Source organism: Amia ocellicauda (assembly GCF_036373705.1).
Source record: "Amia ocellicauda isolate fAmiCal2 chromosome 11 unlocalized genomic scaffold, fAmiCal2.hap1 SUPER_11_unloc_3, whole genome shotgun sequence".
Lineage (NCBI taxonomy): Eukaryota > Metazoa > Chordata > Actinopteri > Amiiformes > Amiidae > Amia > Amia ocellicauda.
Genome location: NW_027102661.1, coordinates 383,602 through 408,656, shown reverse-complemented (window position 1 = coordinate 408,656; position 25,055 = coordinate 383,602). Strand labels below are relative to the sequence as shown.

Sequence of the window (25,055 nt, the reverse complement as noted above, 5' to 3'; positions counted from 1 at the left end):
AGTCTGAATCAGTGGCGTAGATGTCGAATTCTTCGTCGCTGCCCCCAGCTTTAACTTCTTTACGGAAGAAATAAGCTTTTAGCTTGCCAGCGGTTTTTCTACTCGGCTCATCCAGGTCATTGAGCAGCTGCCCAAGTTTCTCTATTATAAACGGCTCCTTTTTCAGCTCCAGCAAAATCTCATCTATGATTTTCTGGACTTGTCCCACAGTGACATGTATGTGGGAGTAAGAGAGCGCCTTGATTAGTGCCGGTTTCAGCCACGGTTTGTTCAGTCTTCTGTAAAACACGTTGAAATAGAACAGGAAATAGTAACGGTCTGGTTCAAACAAACAACTGTGTCTCAACTGACTGGGGTGATTCACTTCACACCCCCGACAGACTTCTTTCAGAGCTCGGTCGATGAGAGCACTCAGAATATACACCAGGGTGCTTTTAACCACTCTGCTTACTTGGTCACATACCCCGGGCATAAATCCTGCGTCTTCATCACGCCCCCGGGACAGTCCGATGCTCATTGGGTCGCCTGGTGGTTTGTGGGGTGTTTCTCCATCCATTGGACTGACCCCCTCCTGAGACGCACAGACGGTAGACAGTTCGGCAAAATCGAGGCCCTCCATGAGCTCCAGAGGCTGGGGATCCCCGAGACTCATTTGGACATCCATCGCACCGCATGTTGTTTCGTCCTGAGGGACCGGGGTCTGAGGTCTTGGAGAGTAACCACAGTCAAAGGGTTCCAGAGTGTATACAAAATCTGGGGAATAGAACCAGGGGTGATCCCGGGTTTGAAGAGGCCTGTAGAGCCTGTCGACGTCCGCAGCTTTCGGGTAAGACATTCTCTTTAATTTTAAACCATGAATGAATTGTTGCACCTTTTATCCTATCTCTTCACTACGTCACGACACACCGCCCTCTTAGAAGAGAGTAGCCCCTGAGCCGTCAGACCCCCCTCCAAAACCCCACACGTCGTCTGTCGTAGTTCTGCAAGCTTTCCCATTCACACCTTTCAAAACCCTGAGTCGGAGACTCCATTTCGCATTCTCTTGGACCCTCTTGCAAGCCTTCTAGAGTCTTATCCACAAGCCCCAGATCTCTCCAGGCCATCACCTTCAACCAGTCCTCATAAGAGTATTCAATTACCGTCTCAAAAGGTTCCAACGTACCCTCCTTCTCTCCCAAAGCAAGAAGCTCCACTCCAACATAGCTGGGATCCCTTTTAAAGCGGTAACCCCGTCGAGCCCCCCAGAACAACACCCAGGAGCGTTCAATCTTCAAATTGGTGAGTACAGGAACCCTTGCCCGGGATTGTTTCTTGCGGGGTTTCATGTTGATGTCGCTGGACATGTTGAAGAAGCGGGATGTTTCAGAAGCTGAGAATTAAAGAGGTATTGCCTAAAAGAAGCGCGGGTTCTTAAATAGAGAGGAGAGTTTCGGGGCGTTGCCTTCAGAGGGGTGGGGGTATTTATGGGTGGCCTTGTTGTTCAGGGTTTTATGGGTGCACACTTTCTGACGGATATGACGTAGGAATAATTAAGGAAATAACTCTACCTAAAATCACGCCCCCCAATTATGACGTAGGAATATTAATAAGCTTAGGGCATACGTCATAACAAAATAGGCCGCGCCCAAAAAACCCTACTATCTACTCTTATGTAGTTGAAGGCGCAGTATAGCTCTCATAGTCTGGTGGTGACGGAAGACCACCAGCCGTTTGAACAAGCCATTCAGCATCACCTTGTTGGGTTAAGTGCAGGCACTGTCAGAGCGCAGGGCGTCCTGCCTTTGAAAGAGTTTCCGAAGTGTCCTGATGTGCCCTTTAGCAATGCAAAATAGGTCAGTGAAAATAGAAACCTTTATCTCACAGGCTGGCCCACGGGAAATGCCTGTGCGCGTTTTATCAGCCTGCTTCGATGGGAGGCATTCGAAACGCCAGGACGGGTCGTTTTCCGTAGTGTAGTGGCTATCACGTTTGCCTCACACGCGAAAGGTCCCCGGTTCGAAACCGAGCGGAAACAACCCGCGGTTCACGCGTGCCAGTGCCATGTTACCTGTCGCCATCTCTCTGCCCCAAGGCCGGCCGTCGTTTTCTCTTCCTCGGAGTGGCAAGAAATCCTGACCTTGAGAACAAACGATCGCAGAAGGGTAGCTTTGCGAGGCGCTGGAACTCACACTTTTAAAATCGATACATGTTGTAGCTGTTACAATACGACCGTAGCAGGATCAGCGACATTGCTGTTACTCTTATGTAGTCGAAGGCGCAGTATAGCTCTGATAGTCTGGTGGAGACGGAGGACCTCCAGCCGTTTGAACAAGCCATTCAGCATCACCTTGTTGGGCTAAGTGCAGGCACTGTCAGAGCGCAGGGCGACCTCCCTTTGATAGAGTTTCCTAAGTGTCCCGAAATCGGTGCACTCAGAGCGTCCGTCCGTCGACAGGTTGAAATTGTAAACACTGGTGTAGCCACTTTTAATTGAAATATGATGATGATGATGATGATGTTGTTGTTCTTGTTCTTGTTGTTGTTGTTGTTCTTGTTTTTCTTGTTGTCGTCGTGGTCGCCGTCATTATTATTGTTAAAGTAAAGCAGTAGTTAGATTTGTTGCTACCGTAAGGTGTAGAAGGCACAATAGCTTTGTGATTGTCTGATGGTGGCACAAGACGAGCAGCAGCTGTTTGAACAAGCCATTGAGCATCACCTTGTTGGGGTAAGTGTAAGTCTTGTCATAGCTCAGGGCGTTCTTCCTTTGAAAGAGTTTCCAAAGTGTCCTGATGTGCCCTTGAGCAATGCAAAATAGGTCAGTGAAAATAGAAACCTTTATCTCACAGGCTGGCCCACGGGAAACCCCCGTGCGCGTTTTACCAGCCGGCTTCGATGGGAGCCATTTGAAACACCAGGACGGGTCGGTTTCCGTAGTGTAGTGGCTATCACGTTCGCCTCACACGCGAAAGGTCCCTGGTTCGAAACCGGGCGGAAACAACCCGCGGTGCACGCGTGCCAGTGCCGTGTTACCCGTCGCCATCTCTCTGCCCCAAGGCCGGCCGTCGTTTACTCTTCCTCGGAGTGGCAAGAAATCCTGACCTTGAGAACAAACGATCGCAGAAGGGTAGCTTTGCGAGGCACTGGAACTGACACTTTTAAAATCGATACATGTTGTTGCGTTACAATACGACCGTAGCAGGATCGGCGACATTGCTGTTACTCTTATGTAGTTGAAGGCGCAGTATAGCTCTGATAGTCTGGTGGTGACGGAAGACCACCAGCCGTTTGAACAAGCCATTCAGCATCACCTTGTAGGGCTAAACGCAGGCACTGTCAGAGCGCAGGTCGTCCTGCCTTTGAAAGAGTTTCCGAAGTGTCCCGAAATCGGTGCACTCAGAGCGTTCGTCCATCGACAGGTTGAAATTGTAAACGCTGGTGTAGCCACTTTTAATTAAAATCTGATGATGATGATGTTGTTGTTGTTATTCTTGTTGTCGTCGTAGTCGCCGTCATTATTAATGTTAAAGTAAAGCAGTAGTTAGATTTGTTGCTACCGTAAGGTGTAGAAGGCACAATAGCTCTGATAGTCTGGTGGTGAAGGAAGACCACCAGACGTTTGAACAAGCCATTCAGCATCACCTTGTTGGGTTAAGTGCAGGCACTGTCAGAGCGCAGGGCGTCCTGCCTTTAAAAGAGTTTCCGAAGTGTCCTGATGTGCCCTTTAGCAATGCCAAACAGGTCAGTGAAAATGGCATCCTTTCGCCGCACTTCAGACGCCATCTCACAGCCTAGCCGACCTGAAACATCTGATCCCGTTTTACCAGCAGGCTTTAACAGTAACCATTTGAAGCAAGAGGCAGCGGTGTCAGTTTCCGTAGTGTAGCGGTTATCACGTTTGCCTAACGCGCGAAAGGTCCTCGGTTCGAAACCAGGCGGAAACAGCCTACTGTGGGCTGGCCCTTTTCGTCATTCTTGCCCTCGTGGTTCCCCGGAGGCGGTGGGTGTCTTTTCTTCATTGGAGTGCCCGCAATCGATGCACTCAGAGCGTCCGTCCGTCGACAGGTTGAAATTGTAAACGCTGGTGTAGCCACTTTTAATTAAAATCTGATGATGATGATGATGATGATGTTGTTGTTGTTGTTCTTGTTGTCATCGTGGTCGCCGTCATTATTATTGTTAAAGTAAAGCAGTAGTTAGATTTGTTGCTACCGTAAGGTGTAGAAGACAACAGTTGGTATGGCGTGTGATATCAAAACATTCAGAATACTTTTAACCTATATAATTTATAAGCTTTGTAAAATAAACCCAAATATATCTTTTGCGGGGATAAACGCTGTTCTGAGTAGTTTGTGACTTGTTTAATACCAAACAAAGCATCGCTATAAAAAAAAAAAAAAAATCACTGTAAAAGCGCTAGTTATTTTTGATCTTTATAGTTATTTTCTAGGCTCAGGTTGTTTTTTAGTGCTTATAAAGGCCTGAAATATTCTTAGTGGTTGTTGACTATAGGTCTTGATGTTTAAAATTTTTTTTTTGAGAGACCAAAAGGTTCTAATAAAAGTTTAGAGTAGAGAGGAGAGAGATCGTCTCCATCTTGGTTTCTATTTGAAATTTGATGCAGTGTCATTTTATTGGTTGGTTTTGATATGTTAATTGGTAACAGGGCGGCACAAAGACCAGACCAGAACAATGCCTTACAAGCAGATCCGGCATGTGGCCATCAGTATAAGTATGAAGGTCTGGTCTTCAGCTCGACAGACTCATACTGACCTTTCGATTTAAGACTAAAGATCAACAATGTCCGGAAACAACATCAGCGATTCGATTTAAACGAGTTTTTAGGCAAGTCTTCAGATTCTTTTCATTGACTCAGAGCGTGTTGTGTGCATGTATTGTAAATAAGGCTATAACATCTGTTTTAAGTTCTGTAAAATAATTTTTCAGCCAGTCAACAGGAGTTAATTCCCAACGCTGAGGAGATCATCTGGAACAACGACGGTAAGATTTTTGTGTTTGCGCTCATGGGTTCTTATGCATGGGTGTGTGTGGTTTGAAGCGGCTCATTAGAGTTATGAAAACGTTTTAATATATATTAATGCCGGTCTCTTTAATTACACAGAAACTATCGAAAGGCCTGTGATTAATGTCTCCGAGGATCGACCAAGAGAAGTGGTTGTCCCTAGACAGGCTGTCTGCCGACCGGGTAAGAACTAAACCCCTGTTTGTTTGTATAACGTTTCTGTAAGATGTTTGAGTCCAGTTTTGTTAATTTTAAAAAATTATCCTGTCTAACAGTATTAAGAAACGTGGTTCGAGACAACGAAAGGCCTTCCACATCGAGGGCTTGTTTCGTTTTACCTTCGAGAACCGTAACCTTTCAAGAATCTGAAAGGCCGTCAGCCCCGGTATCTGATAGCTGTGAGTATATATCTGCAGCCTGTAAGAGGTTAAAGCTTTTTATAAAGCGGTGTGGTTAAAGGTTAAACATGTCTCTTACCTTCACAGCGGTGCAAAAAGCTAAACCAGCCGAAAAACATAAGAAACGATTATCCTGTGGAGGTAAGTAAGATCTTTCAAACTTTAATGTTTTTAAAAGGGCTTTGTTTGCCCATTGAGGGCTAATATTTAAGCGATGGGTGACCGTTTCCTGTAGGGCGGGGGGTTCTGGGAAAGATCTTTAGAAGTCCGGACAGGTCTATGCTTGTTTCTGGGGAACGTGTTTAGAAATGACCGATTGCCGTACCGTCTGGTTAGGAAGTAAAGCCGTCCGAAAGGGTTTAGTAAGTTGTTTGGCTTATCTCCCGCTATTATACTTCTGTTTTAAAGTGGTTGTAGGAAAAGGCTTGAAGGTGTGCATTGTATTTAATATTTAAACAGATCGTGAAAACGTTTGTGAAACAGGAAGTCCCGGGATCAGGAAGCGTTTACACTTGGAAGGTTCGTTTAAAAATGAAATGTTGTTGTGTGTGTGTGTGTTTTATTAACAATATTACAGTTTTTAAAGAAACATTTAAGAAACAGTTTATTTACAGCGGCTTCTCTGTTTTAAATTTATTATCAAGTCCTAATAAATATATTGTCTGTAAATAATAAGGCGTTGTAGTGAATGTCTAAGGCTATTATCAAAGGTCTAAAAAAGCTAAAGCCCCCGGAGCTACTTCCTGAAGGTCGGCATGAGTTGCTACATACTTTGTTACAAAATCAAAGACTTGTGTTAGTGGGGCAAAACCTGGTGATAGAGAGCCAAAACACCCTTATTAATACCCTTACTAACGAATTGTACCGTATTTAATGTTTTAATAGACACAAAACGCCTTACTCTTGTGGGTTGTTGGAAAAATAAAAAATAAATTAAAAAATGTCCTGACTTGGTAAAAGAACTCACAAACTAAAGGATTATGAACAAGCTAGGGCCCCAAAAAGACCTTCCCGAGAGAACATCCCCGGCCCTGTTGTGAACTCCTCTGATGTCCCAATGAACCTGGAACTATTACAAATGATAAATGATTTAAATAACCCCCAATTACCACCGATAGAATGTGAATTAACAGACTTACCGGTGAACCCCGACCTGTTACAGATGGTCAATGATCTAAATAACCACCTCCCATCGGTAGCGCTTATAGAGGTTCACCCCCTAGTTCACCCCGATTTGTTTGAAATGGTGGAGTCTTTGGAGGAGCTACCCCGACCAAATTCTGCCCCTATTATAAATGATTTGAAACAATTAGAACACAGGATGGCGGCAGAAGCAGCCATCACTATAGAGGAGGGTCTTGACATTAACCGGTTGGATATCTTTGAAGGACTTTTACAGGCTTTCAATGAGCCTCCTCAAAAAGGGGGTTTTGTAGATGTCAGCAGTGGGGGTGTTCGGAATGTGGAGGGTTCTGAGACTGATAAGGCTGTGGAGGACATGCTCTGTGAGAATGTAGGGGGTGAAGGCTTTGTTCAAAATGATGATGTGTCCAAGAGTACCAGTGATCCCGTGATTATAGATAGACCGGCCTATAACAATTTTGAAATGATTCAGCGTTTTAATTTTGCAGAACTTTTAAATTGTGACAATTATGCAGAAATATTTGTCAACATACACGAGGCCTTGCAGAAAATGCTTGAACAGGTTGCTGAAAGGGTCAGACCTCGAGATGTTGTACAGTTAGAACTCAGAGGGGATGATTTGTTTAGCAACCTATCTGTAATGCTGAGTGGAGATAATTTAGATGTCTGGCTAAAATCGAAGCGTTATTGCAAAGAAACGCAGCCATCTTAGCTGATGAAAGTCTGTCTCTGGTAATGAATGTGGTTCGTAACCCTGAGGGTGGGGCGCTTAGAAGACTGTCGAAATGCTTGAAGAACGACATAATTAGGACCAAGCTCAGGCAATTAGTGGTGAGTTCCAGTGGGGACAATAAGCTCTGTTTTGCTTACAGTTTAATAAAACTACTCACCCCCGACATGCCTGAACCCCAAGCTCTGCAAGAGGCTTTAATGCTTCATCAGAGGGCCGGCTTAAACTCTCAACAGATGGTTGCCTTTTCAGACATCACCAAGTTGCAGGAACATAACTGTAAACCCCGCCAAGAGACAAATGTCCAAACTGATTTTAAACAGTCTGTGGGGTAAGTTTGGGGAAAGAAATTACCGTCTAAACACAACCTTGATTAAAACCCCTGAACAGTTTATAGAATTTATGTTTTCCAAACAACATGCAGTATCACACTTTCAATTCTTAAATGACCACGTGGCACAGGTCCAGTGGAGGGCCCCTAAAGATTTCCCCACCAAACAGGGGAACGTTAATGTTTTCATAGCGGTTTTTACCACGGCTTACGCCCGGCTTGAACTGTACAACTTAATGGATCAGTTGCAGGAACGCACGCTCTATCATGATACTGACTCTGTAATCTTTGTCACCAGGCCAGGGGATTGGGTCCCTCCCCTCGGGGACTACCTTGGGGAGTTAACGAGCGAACTAGATCCTCAGGACCACATAGTGGAGTTTGTTTCAGGGGGTCCTAAGACGCATACAGAACGGCTGCGGGTAAGACCTGTATGAAAGTTAAGGGTTTCACTCTGAACCATTGTAACAACAAGCTCATTAACATCAAGTCTCTGAAGACCCTGGTAGAAAGTTTTGTAACCGAGAAAGACGCGCCTCCTCGTGAGATTATTACAGCCGGAAATCAGATCTATCGCAATAAAAAGGGGTACACGTTGGAAAATAGATCACTAAACAAACGGTTCAGGGTGGTGTACAATAAAAGAGTGTTGAAGACTGATTATACCACTCTGCCTTATGGATATTAGCGGTGGTTTTGATAACAGACTTCAACACCCTTTCTCCTGTATTATAGCTGGTCCCTCCAATTCGGGGAAGAGCTATCTTATAAAGAACATCATAGAAGATGTGGACGCAACCAAGTCCCAAGCTCTTGACAACATAGTGTGGTGTTACTCTTGCTGGCAACCTCTCTACGATGATTTGGCTTCGAAAAAAAATAATCTGAAATTTGTGCAAGGTCTCCCCGCCTCGTTGTGTGACGATGACTTGTTCCCGCCCGGTCAAACTAATCTAGTGATCCTTGATGACCTGATGGAGCAGGCCGGTGACAACAGTGAAGTGGAAAAAGCTTTCACAAAGTACACTCATCATAGGAATTTAAGTATTCTTTATTTAGTTCAAAATCTATTTTTTCAAGGTAAAAAAAGCCGCACTATTAATTTAAATGCCAATTATATAATTCTTTTTAAAAACCCCAGAGATAAACTACAAGTCACCGTCTTGGCTCGTCAAATGTACCCTAACCAGACCAAGTTCTTTTTGGAGGCATTTGAGGATGCCACCAAAAAACCCTACGGGTACTTGATTGCAGACTTAAAAGCACAAACCCCAGAAGACTTTCGCCTCAGAACAGGTTTGTGCCCGCCCGATTGGCCGGCAGTGTATGTGCTAAAGAAAAGGAAATAAATAAGAATGTCTGTTCGGATTAAAAGAAATCTGCCACTTTTGCAAATGTTATTTGATGGGAGCCCGCGCCATAGGAAAGCTGTGCTGGCAGGGGCCCCCTCGGATTTGATCGAGACCCTGTTTGAAATAGCTTTTAACATCTTACGCGGTAATATACCCCTAACCCCTTCTCAACATTCTAAACTCAAAAAACAAAAAGCGGTTATCAAGATCATCGCTAATAAGAAGTATTCTATTAAAAGAAAAAGAAAGAAGATTAATCAAACCGGGGGTTTTATAGGACCGCTGTTGAGCATAGCCGTGCCTTTCCTAACCAGTCTTCTAGCTTCCAGAGTGGGTTAATAATGGAATATGCTCAGAAAATGTTTTTGATCCCTCAGGAGCAGCTTGAGAAACTGAGAAAAAATGTTGTCGGGCCAGAGCCCATTAGACAAACGGCCGAAAACAACCTGGACTCTGAAATGAATGCTATACAGGCCAGGGCCGATTTAAATCAGTATTCCAAAGCCCAGTTGTATACCAACACGTTACAGCGCTACCTCCGTCTGGTTAGACAGGGTGAAAAAGATCAAAACATTTTAACTTTAACCATGGCCTCTCAAGAAAATGGTTCTGGGGCTGATGCGGGGGGTACGGTTGATAAAGATGTTGCGGTGACCGAACCTGTTGAGAGTTCAGAGGGAGATGTTGTAACGGATGTTTTGAGAAACATGCCGGCCAGAAGCAAAAGACATGCACAATATATCCTGCACAAAATGGTTCAGAAACCGCGGGTAACGGCTTGGAATGAACAGGGTGAATTTGTTTTTAAAGGACAACTGATCAAAGGTTCACACGTTTGATTTGTTGAAGAGTGTCACTAGCACTAATAAGGTACCCGATAGTCGCCGACCTGTAGGCTGGAATGCTTTCCTACAGGCGATGGCCTGTCTGAACATGCCCCAATCCACAGTTCCTAACCAGGAAACGCGACAAAAAATCCATCTGTGTAAAGAGGTGGAGCCTGATCTGACTCCGATATCTCATTACTCTGACCGTGCTGAGCGACGATCCTCAGGATCTATCCATCGTTGGGAAGCTTATTAATCTCATGTTTTTATTTGTCTCCCCTGTAAATAATGACCCGACAAAGAATTTTTTATTTTATTTTTTTTATTTTCAAATGTTGTACATTTATTTATAACATAACCCCTGCTTTGTATTAGAATTGTTTTGAATAAAAACAAAACTAATGATTCAAAGGCTGTTTTCATTATTTTTTCACCTTAACACGCATGACATCTTTTAAAATCCTCACAAGAACACCCCATCTGTATACCTGGCTGGCTAGGGTCGTAAGTCATTGTGTTATAAGGGGGGGTCCACAGTGTACTGACAAACTCTGCCACTTTTTTATCATTTTGGCCTAAATCCTCACTGTACAAGGCCATAATATCGGGGTATGACCTTCCTTTAGATCTATGATATAAGAAAAACACACAGTGTTGACCACAAGTGAAGGTCTGAAGACTTTGTACTTGACGACCGCTGTAAATGGTTTCTTGACAGTTGTTGAGCAGAAAGTTATTGATCTTCCGAGGGAAAGGTCTGAAATCCGGGGGGTTTGCATAGGAATCAAAAAATTCACCACGGTGGTCCTCCCTTAGATAAATAGCCAGCCAATGTTCTCCGGGCATGTTTTTAGGGTGTGTGTTGATTATGTACATTGCAGGTAAATTCTTGATCTTAAATTTAGGCAGCTGATCGCAGGCGTTGACTCCTTGAAACAGTTTCCGTGAGCCGGCCAGGGCATTCATGATGTGGTTGAGCTCTCTGGTGTTCATTTTAATAATAATCATACAGAACGTTTCTCCTCTGATTCACCTCAATAATGTTGTCAAACACAGCATACACGACCATATTTACAGTGCGTGGTAGAGGCTGCTTGAAACGCATCTCCAAACGCATATTGCCCGTCTTCATCAGTGAAAAATGTTGTCCACACTCTTCATCAGGGGTCAGGTTGAAACCGTACAGGGTGTAACCGCTGCAGTATTCCCGGCGATCGATCAGCAGAGTTTGATCCTTGAGATGGCGACCCGTAGCCAGTACTAGACTGTAATATTCACGAACCGCATTGCCGTTTTCAAAGTCAGGTTGAAAAGGTCTGGATGGAACCTGCACACCATCGACGTACAACGCTATAAATTCCGCGTTATAATGTTTAAAGTTAAAGGGGTTCTTGTTGTAAACCCCGGTAAATGCATCATTATCCACGAGACCTATAATAACCTGTTTTGGGAGCTGTCCTAGAAACAGATTTTCCTGGTTCATCACCCGTGTCCCTGCAGTCATATAGACTCTTTCGATCGGGTACTTAACGCCTGCGCGTGTCCTAGTTTAACCGCCGGGGAGACGGACACTTTTTTCACAAACAGCGAGGCCGATAATATGGTCAGTTTATATTTTTCAGTATCAGGGGTCATCAGATAAAAAGCACTTTTACTACGGATCATTTTAATTTTAATGTCTACCCCGTTGAGCATGAGTTTTTCTTGGAAAAATATGTCTGCATTGATATGCCCCATTAGCTCAAAGGTCCTCCCTTCTGTTGAAGAGGCCGTTCTTTTTTGCAAACCCTTATTGAGTCCCTCTGGATCCTTGTCGTCCATAGCTTCCGGGTTGTCTTTGAAGAAAAGGCCGGGGCTGAACTGTTTGCTTAGGGTCTCCTCACTATAATTAAGTTTACACTCCATCATGGCTCTATAGGGGTAAGTATTGCTGCTTTGACTAATGAGCCGATCTCCCAGGGTCACATCCACCTGTGAAAACATGGTGGCCACCGGGTAATTGATGACCCCAGCGTTGGCCGTCTTCTCGATTGCATCGCCATCCTCATTAGTCACTTTACAGTTCATTAAAATAAATGTGTTATTCAAATCATTATAATCCTCGCCATTGCCAGCTATAAAAAACTCCAGAGGGGCCATGTCTGAAATTGCAGAAAGAGGGGGAATCTCTACATATATGCTCTTATCTATACTCGTTTGAGTGTATGGAACTGTAAACAGATCCAGTTCTGATTTGACGCATTCTTCCAATAGACTGTGGACAAAAGACATGTTTAAAAGATATATCCTGAGGCTCTATTTTTCTTTCTTTGAGACTTTCTTTTTGCAGGTTTTTTCTTGTGCTGCTTCCTTCTCCGAGTGTTTCCACGATATGTTGGAGAATGAGAGATTCTTCGTTTTTTGTTAGCCACGGATCTTCGTCGCCCTGGTGGACACATGCTGTTTCTTCTTTTACCCCCCCTCCTCGCCATTACCATGAGACCCGAACCCTCCTGATGCTCATGGCTAGCTGCCCGGTTCATAACATTGGTGAACACGTCACTAACAATATTTTTAGCCGCTGATTTCAAGTGGGGTCTGGCTATAGCAAAGCCTCTCTTAAGCAGGGGTACGGCCATTCTAAAGAGACCACGAAAGAGTCCTCCTAGACCGGCGCCATACATTGTGGGGGCTCCTACAAAACCGGGCAAGCCGTTCCATCTTGCATCTTGTAATAATCCACATTGGCGCTAGGATCTACATAACCCCTCGAGGTAGCCATTTTAATAATGTACACACTGTTTCAGGGGTCGAAAATGTAGTTTGACAACTTAACTTTACCGAAGCGGAAGGGTACGTTGATATTCTGATCCGATTTGACTTCGATCGTGATGTTGTCAAAGTGGGTCTTTGAGACTGGTACGTAGTGTGGCTTGTCATAAGTAATTGTGACCATGTCATTGCTTTTACCTTTAATAAGTACATTTCTCAAAAGGGGGACATAACTATCCCCGACCCTCTGGTGGGTTATGATATCCGTATACACATAAAGAGTGTAAAAGCCGCCCCACCACTTCTGAGAACCTGCTCTCTGTGTCAGAATAGAACCCTAATATACGCCCCAGTTGGCCGCTGGTTTGAATGCTAATACCTGGTTTTGACACCTTGTACACTCTGTTTTTAATAGGGTTGTAATATAGCTTGATGTTGGGGGTGCCTTCTGAGAACTGTTTATGCATCTCATCTAATATTTTATCTACATTGTCATAATAACCTCCTTGTATTGTGAATGTCCATTGACTCTTTTTAACATCATCAAAAATGGCGAAGGTGGCATCCTTATCTTGTAAAACAGCCCAAGTGTAAGGATACTGTATTTCCGCCAACCCCACTTCCCACGACCCTCTTAGATCTATAGATTTTCCAAATTGTACCGTGTAACTGGATATTTCATTTTTAGGGTATATATCGAGAGAGGCGTTACTGGGTAGAGTCACATAGAAGCCTCCTGATTCCATCTTGAGTATCGAGAGTAATGCCCCCAACACACCCGCGGGCATGTTGTTATAAGGATTGAATATCGCAAACATGTTGTTCCGGGACCCAACTATTGAACTTTTCAGGCCATCCAAGCCATTTCACCAACACATATTTTTTCCGGTTCTGGGTTTTTTCAGCTAATATCTTTTCAACTCTGTATACACTGTCTTTACCCACAATAATTTTTTGTAACTCGGCTTCGTAAAACGTTCCTTCTATATCCTCCCCGTCATAGTCTTTTAACCGGTACACGGGGGGGCTCTAGCCAACTGTTCGGTAACTGTAAAATATTCGTCAGAAAATGTTTGTTCATAACCTTTGGCAAAAGTACTCCTTAGCTTTGAAACGCGAACCACATCACCGATGTTGAACTTATAAGTAGTTTTTCCCTTCTTAATAAATGGTCCGTATAATTTTGTATAGACCTGAAAAGAATTACTTTGATCAACATCTATAGACTTCATTTTAATACTGGTGTGATACCCTTGGTTGTAAGCATCAATAAAATCCTGAACTTTATCAAAATACTTGAACGTGTTGACCGCTGTAAAATATCTCCACATTTTGGTCTTTATGGTGCGGTTAAACCTCTCCACTACCGATGCTTTAAGCTCATTTCCGGTGGTGAAATTATGTACTTTGTGTCTCTTCAGTAGATTCTGAAATTCTCTGTTGAGAAACTCTTTTCCTTAATCAGTCTGCAGTTTTTTAGGACATCGACCCTGGGACAATATATCCTCAAAGACCCTCGTCACCGCTCAACCTGTTTTATTATGTAGAATTCGAGCCCAGGCATATTTTGATTAAACATCGATACACATCAACATCAATTTGTGACCATTGTTATGTTTTGATAAATTTGACATATCGACTAGATCCATTTGCCATTGTGAGTCTATGTCAGTTGCATATACGCGGTTTCTTTTAAAGTTAATCCTGAGAGGTTTATGTAAGGTATAGGCGTCTTGTTCCCGTAACCATTCTGAAACAACCACATCATTAACCTTCACTCCGGCCTCAGCGAGTCCTCTTTGAAAACCCTTCTTACCCGCCAAACCCCCAATCTTGGCTGGGTTGTAGTATAGTTCCTGCATTTGGGGAGCTTGCCGAGTCATTCTGTCAAATAACCACACAGACCCAAACTATGCGCAAAGTTTTTATACAAGGTTTTTTATTCAACTTCAGGAGAGCAGATACCCCTTTTTAGACATTTGAGAAAAGTATAACATACACAACAATTTTTTCTACGGTCCAGACAAAAAGAAATCAGATGATTGGTTACTTGATCTATATCAACAAATATACCTGTTTCTTTATCTTGTAGGCACACACCTCAGTTACATATGTAAATAAAACAACAATATGACCTATTTTAAAATTAAACAGAGGTGTATTAAACATGCTCAGTAAAAGGTCATACAGATGTTGATGAAATGGCCTAATATCATTCTTGGCCCCCTTGAGCGCTTCATCCCAGTGTTCGTACCCCCCGATCTTTGTTACAGCAGCCATTAACTTTTCCAGGTTTGAAAGTTGATCCTCATCGATGGTTAAATCTGTAGAGAAAAGGCTCGCGTTGGCTACTTTTCTGTCAAGCACATGGTGTAATAGCGCTCTCAGGTTAGCTGCAGAGTGTTGATGACAGAACCAGTTGCAGAAGCAGTCCAGAACATTCCCCATGTTCAAAGTCCCTTAGTTCAGGTCAGAGTCTGAATCAGTGGGGTAGATGTCGAATTCTTCGTCGCTGTCCCCAGCTTTAACTTCTTTACGGAAGAAATAAGCTTTTAGCTTGCCAGCGGTTTTTCTACTCGGCTCATCCAGGTCATTGAGCAGCTGCCCAAGTTTCTCTATTATAAACGGCTCCTTTTTCAGCTCCAGCAAAATCTCATCTATGATTTTCTGGACTTGTCCCGCAGTGACATGTATGTGGGAGTAAGAGAGCGCCTTGATTAGTGCCGGTTTCAGCCACGGTTTGTTCAGTCTTCTGTAAAACACGTTGAAATAGAACAGGAAATAGTAACGGTCTGGTTCAAACAAACAACTGTGTCTCAACTGACTGGGGTGATTCACTTCACACCCCCGACAGACTTCTTTCAGAGCTCGGTCGATGAGAGCACTCAGAATATACACCAGGGTGCTTTTAACCACTCTGCTTACTTGGTCACATACCCCGGGCATAAATCCTTCGTCTTCATCACGCCCCCGGGACTGTCCGATGCTCATTGGTTCGCCTGGTGGTTTGTGGGGTGTTTCTACATCCATTGGACTGACCCCCTCCTGAGACGCACAGACGGTAGACAGTTCGGCAAAATCGAGGCCCTCCATGAGCTCCAGAGGCTGGGGATCCCCGAGACTCATTTGGACATCCATCGCACCGCATGTTGTTTCGTCCTGAGGGACCGGGGTCTGAGGTCTTGGAGAGTAACCGCAGTCAAAGGGTTCCAGAGTGTATACAAAATCTGGGGAATAGAACCAGGGGTGATCCCGGGTTTGAAGAGGCCTGTAGATCCTGTCGACGTCCGCAGCTTTCGGGTAAGACATTCTCTTTAATTTTAAACCATGAATGAATTGTTGCGCCTTTTATCCTATCTCTTCACTACGTCATGACACACCGCCCTCTTAGAAGAGAGTAGCCCCTGAGCCGTCAGACCCCCCTCCAAAACCCCACACGTCGTCTGTTTTATCATCGTCGTCGTCATTCAAGGGGGATATATAATCCATAATCCAGCATATTCTCCTTCTAACCAAATCCAGTTGCGAACATTTGGTCAAGATGTCAAAACCATCATTTATACAGTTTATGACCTCTTTCAAGAACGGCCAGTCCACGGCGTCAAACATCATTTCAGTAACCTGTTTTTCTGGATCCTCTTGCCCTTGAGCAATGCAAAATAGGTCAGTGAAAATAGAAACCTTTATCTCACAGGCTGGCCCACGGGAAACGCCTGTGCGCGTTTTACCAGCCTGCTTCGATGGGAGCCATTCGAAACGCCAGGACAGGTCGGTTTCCGTAGTGTAGTGGCTATCACGTTCGCCTCACACGCGACAGGTCCCCGGTTCGAAACTGGGTGGAAACAACCCGCGGTGCACGTATGCCAGTGCCGTGTTACCCGTCCTCATCTCTCTGCCCCAAGGCCGGCCGTCGTTTTCTCTTCCTCGGAGTGGCAAGAAATCCTGACCTTGAGAACTAATGATCGAAGAAGGGTAGCTTTGCGAGGCGCTGGAACTGACACTTTTAAAATCGATACATGTTGTTGCTGTTACAATACGACCGTAGCAGGATCGGCGACATTGCTGTTACTCTTATGTAGTTGAAGGCGCAGTATAGCTCTGATAGTCTGGTGGTGAAGGAAGACCACCAGCCGTTTGAACAAGCCATTCAGCATCACCTTGTTGGGCTAAGTGCAGGCACTGTCAGAGCGCAGGGCGTCCTGCCTTTGAAAGAGTTTCCAAAGTGTCCTGATGTGCCCTTGAGCATTGCAAAATAGGTCAGTGAAATTAGAAACCTTTATCTCACAGGCTGGCCCAAGGGAAACGCCTGTGCGCGTTTTACCAGCCTGCTTCGATGGGAGCCATTCGAAACACCAGGACAGGTTGGTTTCCGTAGTGTAGTGGCTATCACGTTCGCCTCACACGCGAAAGGTCCCTGGTTCGAAACCGGGCGGAAACAACCCGCGGTGCACGTGTGCTAGTGCTGTGTTACCTGTCCCTGTAACGCGGCCGGCCATCGTTTTCTCTTCCTCGGAGTGTCAAGAAAGCCTGACCTAGAGAACAAACGATCACAGAAGGGTAGCTTTGCGAGGCGCTGGAACTGACACTTTTAAAATCGATACATGTTGTTGCTGTTACAATACGACCGTAGCAGGATCGGCGACATTGCTGTTACTCTTATGAGTAGATAGTTGGGTTTTTTGGGCGCGGCCTATTTTGTTATGACGTATGCCCTAAGCTTATTAATATTCCTACGTCATAATTGGGGGGCGTGATTTTAGGTAGAGTTATTTCCTTAATTATTCCTACGTCATATCCGTCAGAAAGTGTACACCCATAAAACCCTGAACAACAAGGCCGCCCATAACCTGTTGTTCTTGTTGTTCTTGTTGGTCAACTGTAGAGTGTGAATGGGTCGGCTCTTCCTGTAGTGGTTGGGGGTCTTTTTTAAATATACATGTAATGGTTTAGTAAATCTAAACCGTTATAAGATCAACAAGTTCTGTTGTCTGTAATGGTCCCAGGTCTTAACAATGCCAATTTTGAATTGTGCGTTTATCATATTCACACTGTCTCTGTCTGTCTTTCTCTCTCTCTCGCCCAATCATTTTATAAAATTCAACAAGTTCTGTTGTCTGTAATGATCCCAGGTCCTAACAATGCCTGTTTTGCATAGGGTACTTATGTTATCCACACTGTATCTGGCTCTGTCTCTCTCCTCAAATTTAATTAAAAATTAAATTAAAAAAGAGGGTGTGTGTGTGGGTGTTTGTGTGTATAGGTTAATTGTTTTTGTAAAAAAAAAAAAAAAAAAGCTGTGGTTATATTTTATCTCTCACATAATGTGTTCAGTCGTTTTACTTAAATACATTCTAGGGTCTTAAAGCTCATAAGAGTTAGACTTAAGATAAGGATATGCTTTTAAGGTATTTTAGCAGTCTCAATCCCTGATGATAAGGAATCCTTTAAAAAATGAAAACAACTGATCACTCAATGCTAAATAGATCACAACACTCAAGGCTAAATCACTCACACCATGGGGGGCGGGGGTGTGCTCAGACAACAATAGGTATGGCGTGTGGTATCAAAACATTCAGAATACTTTTAACCTATATAATTTATAAGCTTTGTAAAATAAACCCAAATATCTCTTTTGCGGGGATAAACGCTGTTCTGAGTAGTTTGTGACTTGTTTAATACCAAACAAAGCATCGCTATAAAAAAAAAAAAAAAATCACTGTAAAAGCGCTAGTTATTTTTGATCTTTATAGTTATTTTCTAGGCTCAGTTTGTTTTTTAGCGCTTATAAAGGCCTGAAATATTCTTAGTGGTTGTTGACTATAGGTCTTGATGCTTAAAAATGTTTTTTTGAGAGACCAAAAGGTTCTAATAAAAGTTTAGAGTAGAGAGGAGAGAGATCGTCTCCATCTTGGTTTCTATTTGAAATTTGATGCAGTGTCATTTTATTGGTTGGTTTTGATATGTTAATTGGTAACAGGGTGGCACAAAGGCCAGACCAGAACAATGCCTTACAAGCAGATCCGGCATGTGGCCATCATTATAAGTATGAAGGTCTGGTCTTCAGCTCGACAGACTCATACTGACCTTTCGATTTAAGACTAAAGATCAACAATGTCTGGAAACAACATCAGCGATTCGATTTAAACGAGTTTTTAGGCAAGTCTTCAGATTATTTTCATTGACTCAGAGCGTGTTGTGTGCATGTATTGTAAATAAGGCTATAACATCTGTTTTAAGTTCTGTAAAATTATTTTTCAGCCAGTCAACAGGAGTTCATTCCCAACGCTGAGGAGATCATCTGGAACAACGACGGTAAGATTTTTGTGTTTGCGCTCATGGGTTCTTATGCATGGGTGTGTGTGGTTTTGAAGCGGCTCATTAGAGTTATGAAAACGTTTTAATATATATTAATGCCGGTCTCTTTAATTACACAGAAACTATCGAAAGGCCTGTGATTAATGTCTCCGAGGATCGACCAAGAGAAGTGGTTGTCCCTAGACAGGCTGTCTGCCGACCGGGTAAGAACTAAACCCCTGTTTGTTTGTATAACGTTTCTGTAAGATGTTTGAGTCCAGTTTTGTTAATTTTAAAAAATTATCCTGTCTAACAGTATTAAGAAACGTGGTTCGAGACAACGAAAGGCCTTCCTTATCTCCCGCTATTATACTTCTGTTTTAAAGTGGTTGTAGGAAAAGGCTTGAAGGTGTTCATTGTATTTAATATTTAAACAGATCGTGAAAACGTTTGTGAAACAGGAAGTCCCGGGATCAGGAAGCGTTTACACTTGGAAGGTTCGTTTAAAAATGAAATGTTGTTGTGTGTGTGTGTGTTTTATTAACAATATTACAGTTTTTAAAGAAACATTTAAGAAACAGTTTATTTACAGCGGCTTCTCTGTTTTACATTTATTATCAAGTCCTAATAAATATATTGTCTGTAAATAATAAGGCGTTGTAGTGAATGTCTAAGGCTATTTTCAAAGGTCTAAAAAAGCTAAAGGTTTTGAATGTCCTGGACATGTTGTTTTAAGTTTGATTTCTGTCGCCGTTTAAAGATGTAAATGTAATGTATATTTTTATTCTTCCCAAGACTCTTGGGATAGTCATTCTGTGGATGAGCTATTGAGGACAATTACCCCGTCTAAGTGGGATCAAACATCTTTCCCGGTGAGATCACCGAGAGGATCCCCCACGGTGGTCTTGGAGACCCCCCAACATCTACTCAGGCCACAGCCTTCTGGGGGTAATTCAACACCCCAGATTCAGCCCGCCGCATTGTCGGGCGGAACAAATACAGGCATCCAACAACCTCAGGGGTCGCCGTCAGTCAGGGCTGACACACCACCCAACGACGGCCTGGTTTCAACATCGTCCCCCCAGACCCGTTTCTTGGCTACAGAAACGCGGAACAGTACCCCGCGCTTGGCCAGGGTGTCACCGCAAAGGCCTTCTTGGTCTCCGTCCATGAGTATACACTCGCTCCTTGCCTCCTTCGACCGAGATTTACCGGAGCGACCATCCTTTGAAGCTGAGCCAGGCCACCAGCCCCCGGAGCTTCTTCCTGAAGGTCGGTATGAGTTGCTACATACTTTGTTACAAAATCAAAGACTTGTGTTAGTGGGGCAAAACCTGCTGATAGAGAGCCAAAACACCCTTATTAATACCCTTACTAACGAATTGTACCGTATTTAATGTTTTAATAGACACAAAACGCCTTACTATTGTGGGTTGTTGGAAAAATAAAAAATAAATTAAAAAATGTCCTGACTTGGTAAAAGAACTCACAAACTAAAGGATTATGAACAAGCTAGGGCCCCAAAAAGACCTTCCCGAGAGAACATCCCCGGCCCTGTTGTGAACTCCTCTGATGTCCCAATGAACCTGGAACTATTACAAATGATAAATGATTTAAATAACCCCCAATTACCACCGATAGAATGTGAATTAACAGACTTACCGGTGAACCCCGACCTGTTACAGATGGTCAATGATCTAAATAACCACCTCCCACCGGTAGCGCTTATAGAGGTTCACCCCCTAGTTCACCCCGATTTGTTTGAAATGGTGGAGGCTTTGGAGGAGCTACCCCGACCAAATTCTGCCCCTATTATAAATGATTTGAGACAATTAGAACACAGGATGGCGGCAGAAGCAGCCATCACTATAGAGGAGGGTCTTGACATTAACCGGTTGGATATCTTTGAAGGACTTTTACAGGCTTTAAATGAGCCTCCTCAAAAATGGGGTTTTGTAGATGTCAGCAGTGGGGGTGTTCGGAATTTGGAGGGTTCTGGGACTGATAAGGCTGTGGAGGACATGCTCTGTGAGAATGTAGGGGGTGAAGGCTTTGTTCAAAATGATGATGTGTCCAAGAGTACCAGTGATCCCGTGATTATAGATAGACCGGCCTATAACAATTTTGAAATGATTCAGCGTTTTAATTTTGCAGAACTTTTAAATTGTGACAATTATGCAGAAATATTTGTCAACATATACGAGGCCTTGCAGAAAATGCTTGAACAGGTTGCTGAAAGGGTCAGACCTCGAGATGTTGTACAGTTAGAACTCAGAGGGGATGATTTGTTTAGCAACCTATCTGTAATGCTGAGTGGAGATAATTTAGACGTCTGGCTAAAATCGAAGCATTATTGCAAAGTAACGCAGCCATCATAGCTGATGAAAGTCTGTCTCTGGTAATGAATGTGGTTCGTAACCCTGAGGGTGGGGTGCTTAGAAGTCTGTCGAAATGCTTGAAGAACGACATAATTAGGACCAAGCTCAGGCAATTAGTGGTGAGTTCCAGTGGGGACAATAAGCTCTGTTTTGCTTACAGTTTAATAAAATTACACACCCCCGACATGCCTGAACCCCAAGCTCTGCAAGAGGCTTTAATGCTTCATCAGAGGGCCGGCTTAAACTCTCAACAGATGGTTGCCTTTTCAGACATCACCAAGTTTGAGGAGTTGTTGTCTTTAAAAATTGTTGTGTGGTACCATTGTGAGGTAAAGGAAGTATTTGTGAAATTTCAGACACATCCTGAAACCCATACACAGACACTGTTTCTCTTCCTAAGTGATAGTCATTACTTTGGAATAAAGAGTTTGACGGCTTTTTTGGGTTGTTCGTATGTTTGTCATTGTTGTTATAAGGCCTTCAATGATAAGCTTAAGCACCGCTGTGACGGTTACTGTAACGTCTGATTCAATCCCCAATGTTGTAAGGGTTTGGCCCCTACCATCCGATGAAAAGATTGCTTAAGGATTTGTCTCTCTGCGTTCTGTTTTTCCGAGCATAAGGTACAGAGGGCCGCTGCTGAGGGGGTTAAAAAACTGAGTTATTGTGATCAAACTAAATATTGCCCGCAGTGTTGCCTCCAGTACCGTTTTCATGAGGTTAAACCACACAAATGTCTGGAGCCGAGATGCAGGATCTGTAATGCTGATTTAACCCCGGGGTCCGAACACCAGTGCTTTATTCAGCCGGTTAAAAAGGAGCCGCCGCACAACCGGTATGTCTTTTTTGCTTTTGAATGCCGGCAAGAAAACGGGGTCCACGTTGCTAATTATATACACTGTATTGACATGTTGGATCGTGAGTGGTCAGCTAGCGGTGAGAGTTGTGTCAGGGAAATCATTACGCGGTATCGTGGTCCAAAATACCTCAATTACACATTTATTGCCCACAATGCTAAGGGTTATGATTCTTACATTTTGATGAAGTATCTGGTGGAAAATGGGGTGACCCCAAAAATAATAGCTCAGGGTAGCAAGATCATGTGTTTCACCGACGAAGCTTTCAACTAACGTTACATAGACTCGTTAAATTTCCTCCCCATGAAATTGAGCGCTTTGCCTAAGGCTCTGGGTTTTGAGGCTCAGAAGAAAGGTTGGTTCTGCCATTTTTTTAATACTAAGGACACTCAAAATTATCGAGGGTCCTACCCGCCCGCCTCTTATTATGGGGTTGATACTATGATGTCTCATGAGAGGGACGAATTCTTTAAATGGTACAATACGGTTAAGGGAGGTGTTTTTGATTTCCGAGAAGAGATGGCCGCTTATTGTAAAAATGATGTGGTGATCCTTAAAGAAGCCTGTGTGCGTTTCTGCGCCGAGGTTATCAACACATCGGGTCTCGACCCTTTGCAAAGTGTGACCATAGCGTCTCTCTGCATGAAAATGTATCGGTCCAATTTCTTGCAGAAAAACACTATAGCGGTCACCACTTCTGACAACTATCGTGCAAGACAAAAGAACTTTTCGACTGTCTCCATACAGTGGCTGGAATACCTGAGTGCCCGGGATAACATCTTCATCAGACATGCTTTAAATCAAGGGGAAGTCAAAATGGGGCCTTACTACTTAGACGGTTTTAGCAACGTGTCCGGGCGGCGTACCGCTTATGAGTTTGCTGGTTGTATTTACCATGGCTGTCCTCAGTGCTTCGACCCAAACACCTTTAACCCCGTAACACAAAAACTCTGCGGTGATATGTACTATGATTTCCAGGAACGAATTGAAACTTTAAAAAACACCTATGGTTTGAACGTGCTGGTGATTTGGGAACACGAGTGGACGACCCTGAAGCAACAGGATGCGGGGGTACAACGGTTTATGGAAACCTTGGACTTTCCTGAACGTCTAGAGCCCCGGGATGCGTTATTTGGGGGTCGTATCAACGCCCTCTGTTTACATTATGAGGTAAAGGAGGGTGAGAGAGTAGATTACTATGATTTCACCAGTCTGTACCCTTATGTCAACAAGACCAAAATGTACCCGGTGGGGCGTCCAACCATTGTTTATCGTGACTTTCTCGAAATCGGACATTACTTTGGTTTGATCAAAGTCACCATGTACCCTCCTCGCGAGCTGTTCTTACCCGTGTTGCCTTACAGGTGTTCGGGAAAATTGATGTTCCCTCTGTGTAGAACGTGTGTGGAAACTGAAAATCAAACTACCTCTTGTCTGCACAGTGATGAAGAGAGAGCGCTGACGGGTGTCTGGTGTAGCATTGAGCTTGACAAGGCGGTGGAGAAAGGTTACAGAGTCGGTAAGGTGTATGAGGTTTGGCATTTTTCTGAAAAACCTGATACTCTTTTTGCTGATTACATTATGACCCATCTGAAAGGGAAACAGGAGGCATCGGGCTATCCCTCATGGTGTGTTGACTCCGCGGCCAAAGAGCGATACGTTCAGCAATATTTTGAAAAGGAAGGGATCCGTCTAGAGCCGGGGAACATAACTGTAAACCCCGCCAAGAGACAAATGTCCAAACTGATTTTAAACAGTCTGTGGGGTAAGTTTGGGGAAAGAAATTACCGTCTAAACACAACCTTGATTAAAACCCCTGAACAGTTTATAGAATTTATGTTTTCCAAACAACATGCAGTATCACACTTTCAATTCGTAAATGACCACGTGGCACAGGTCCAGTGGAGGGCCCCTAAAGATTTCCCCACCAAACAGGGGAACGTTAATGTTTTCATAGCGGTTTTTACCACGGCTTACGCCCGGCTTGAACTGTACAACTTAATGGATCAGTTGCAGGAACGCACGCTCTATCATGATACTGACTCTGTAATCTTTGTCACCAGGCCAGGGGATTGGGTCCCTCCCCTCGGGGACTACCTTGGGGAGTTAACGAGCGAACTAGATCCTCAGGACCACATAGTGGAGTTTGTTTCAGGGGGTCCTAAGACTTACGCATACAGAACGGCTGCGGGTAAGACCTGTATGAAAGTTAAGGGTTTCACTCTGAAACATTGTAACAACAAGCTCATTAACATCAAGTCTCTGACGACCCTGGTAGAAAGTTTTGTAACCGAGAAAGACGCGCCTCCTCGTGAGATTATTACAGCCGGAAATCAGATCTATCGCAATAAAAAGGGGTACACGTTGGAAAATAGATCACTAAACAAACGGTTCAGGGTGGTGTACAATAAAAGAGTCATGAAGACTGATTATACCACTCTGCCTTATGGATATTAGCGGTGGTTTTGTTAACAGACTTCAACACCCTTTCTCCTGTATTATAGCCGGTCCCTCCAATTCGGGGAAGAGCTATCTTATAAAGAACATCATAGAAGATGTGGACGCAACCGTGTCCCAAGCTCTTGACAACATAGTGTGGTGTTACTCTTGCTGGCAACCTCTCTACGATGATTTGGCTTCGAAAAAAAATAATCTGAAATTTGTGCAAGGTCTCCCCGCCTCGTTGTGTGACGATGACTTGTTCCCGCCCGGTCAAACTAATCTAGTGATCCTTGATGACCTGATGGAGCAGGCCGGTGACAACAGTGAAGTGGAAAAAGCTTTCACAAAGTACACTCATCATAGGAATTTAAGTATTATTTATTTAGTTCAAAATCTATTTTTTCAAGGTAAAAAAAGCCGCACTATTAATTTAAATGCCAATTATATAATTCTTTTTAAATACCCCAGAGATAAACTACAGGTCACCGTCTTGGCTCGTCAAATGTACCCTAACTAGACCAAGTTCTTTTTGGAGGCATTTGAGGATGCCACC

At 43.7% G+C, this 25,055-nt stretch overlaps 3 non-coding genes across 3 annotated transcripts; all 3 read left to right on the top strand.

Annotated features, from left to right (window-relative positions):
* Nucleotides 1-2,903: 2,903 nt before the first annotated feature.
* On the top strand, nucleotides 2,904-2,976 carry trnav-cac (transfer RNA valine (anticodon CAC)). The gene has a single exon. It is a non-coding gene; the product is annotated as a tRNA-Val (tRNA).
* Nucleotides 2,977-3,847: 871 nt separating this feature from the next.
* trnav-aac (transfer RNA valine (anticodon AAC)) lies at nucleotides 3,848-3,920 on the top strand. Its single transcript has one exon. It is a non-coding gene; the product is annotated as a tRNA-Val (tRNA).
* Nucleotides 3,921-16,896: 12,976 nt separating this feature from the next.
* Nucleotides 16,897-16,969, top strand: trnav-cac (transfer RNA valine (anticodon CAC)). Its single transcript has one exon. It is a non-coding gene; the product is annotated as a tRNA-Val (tRNA).
* Nucleotides 16,970-25,055: the final 8,086 nt, after the last annotated feature.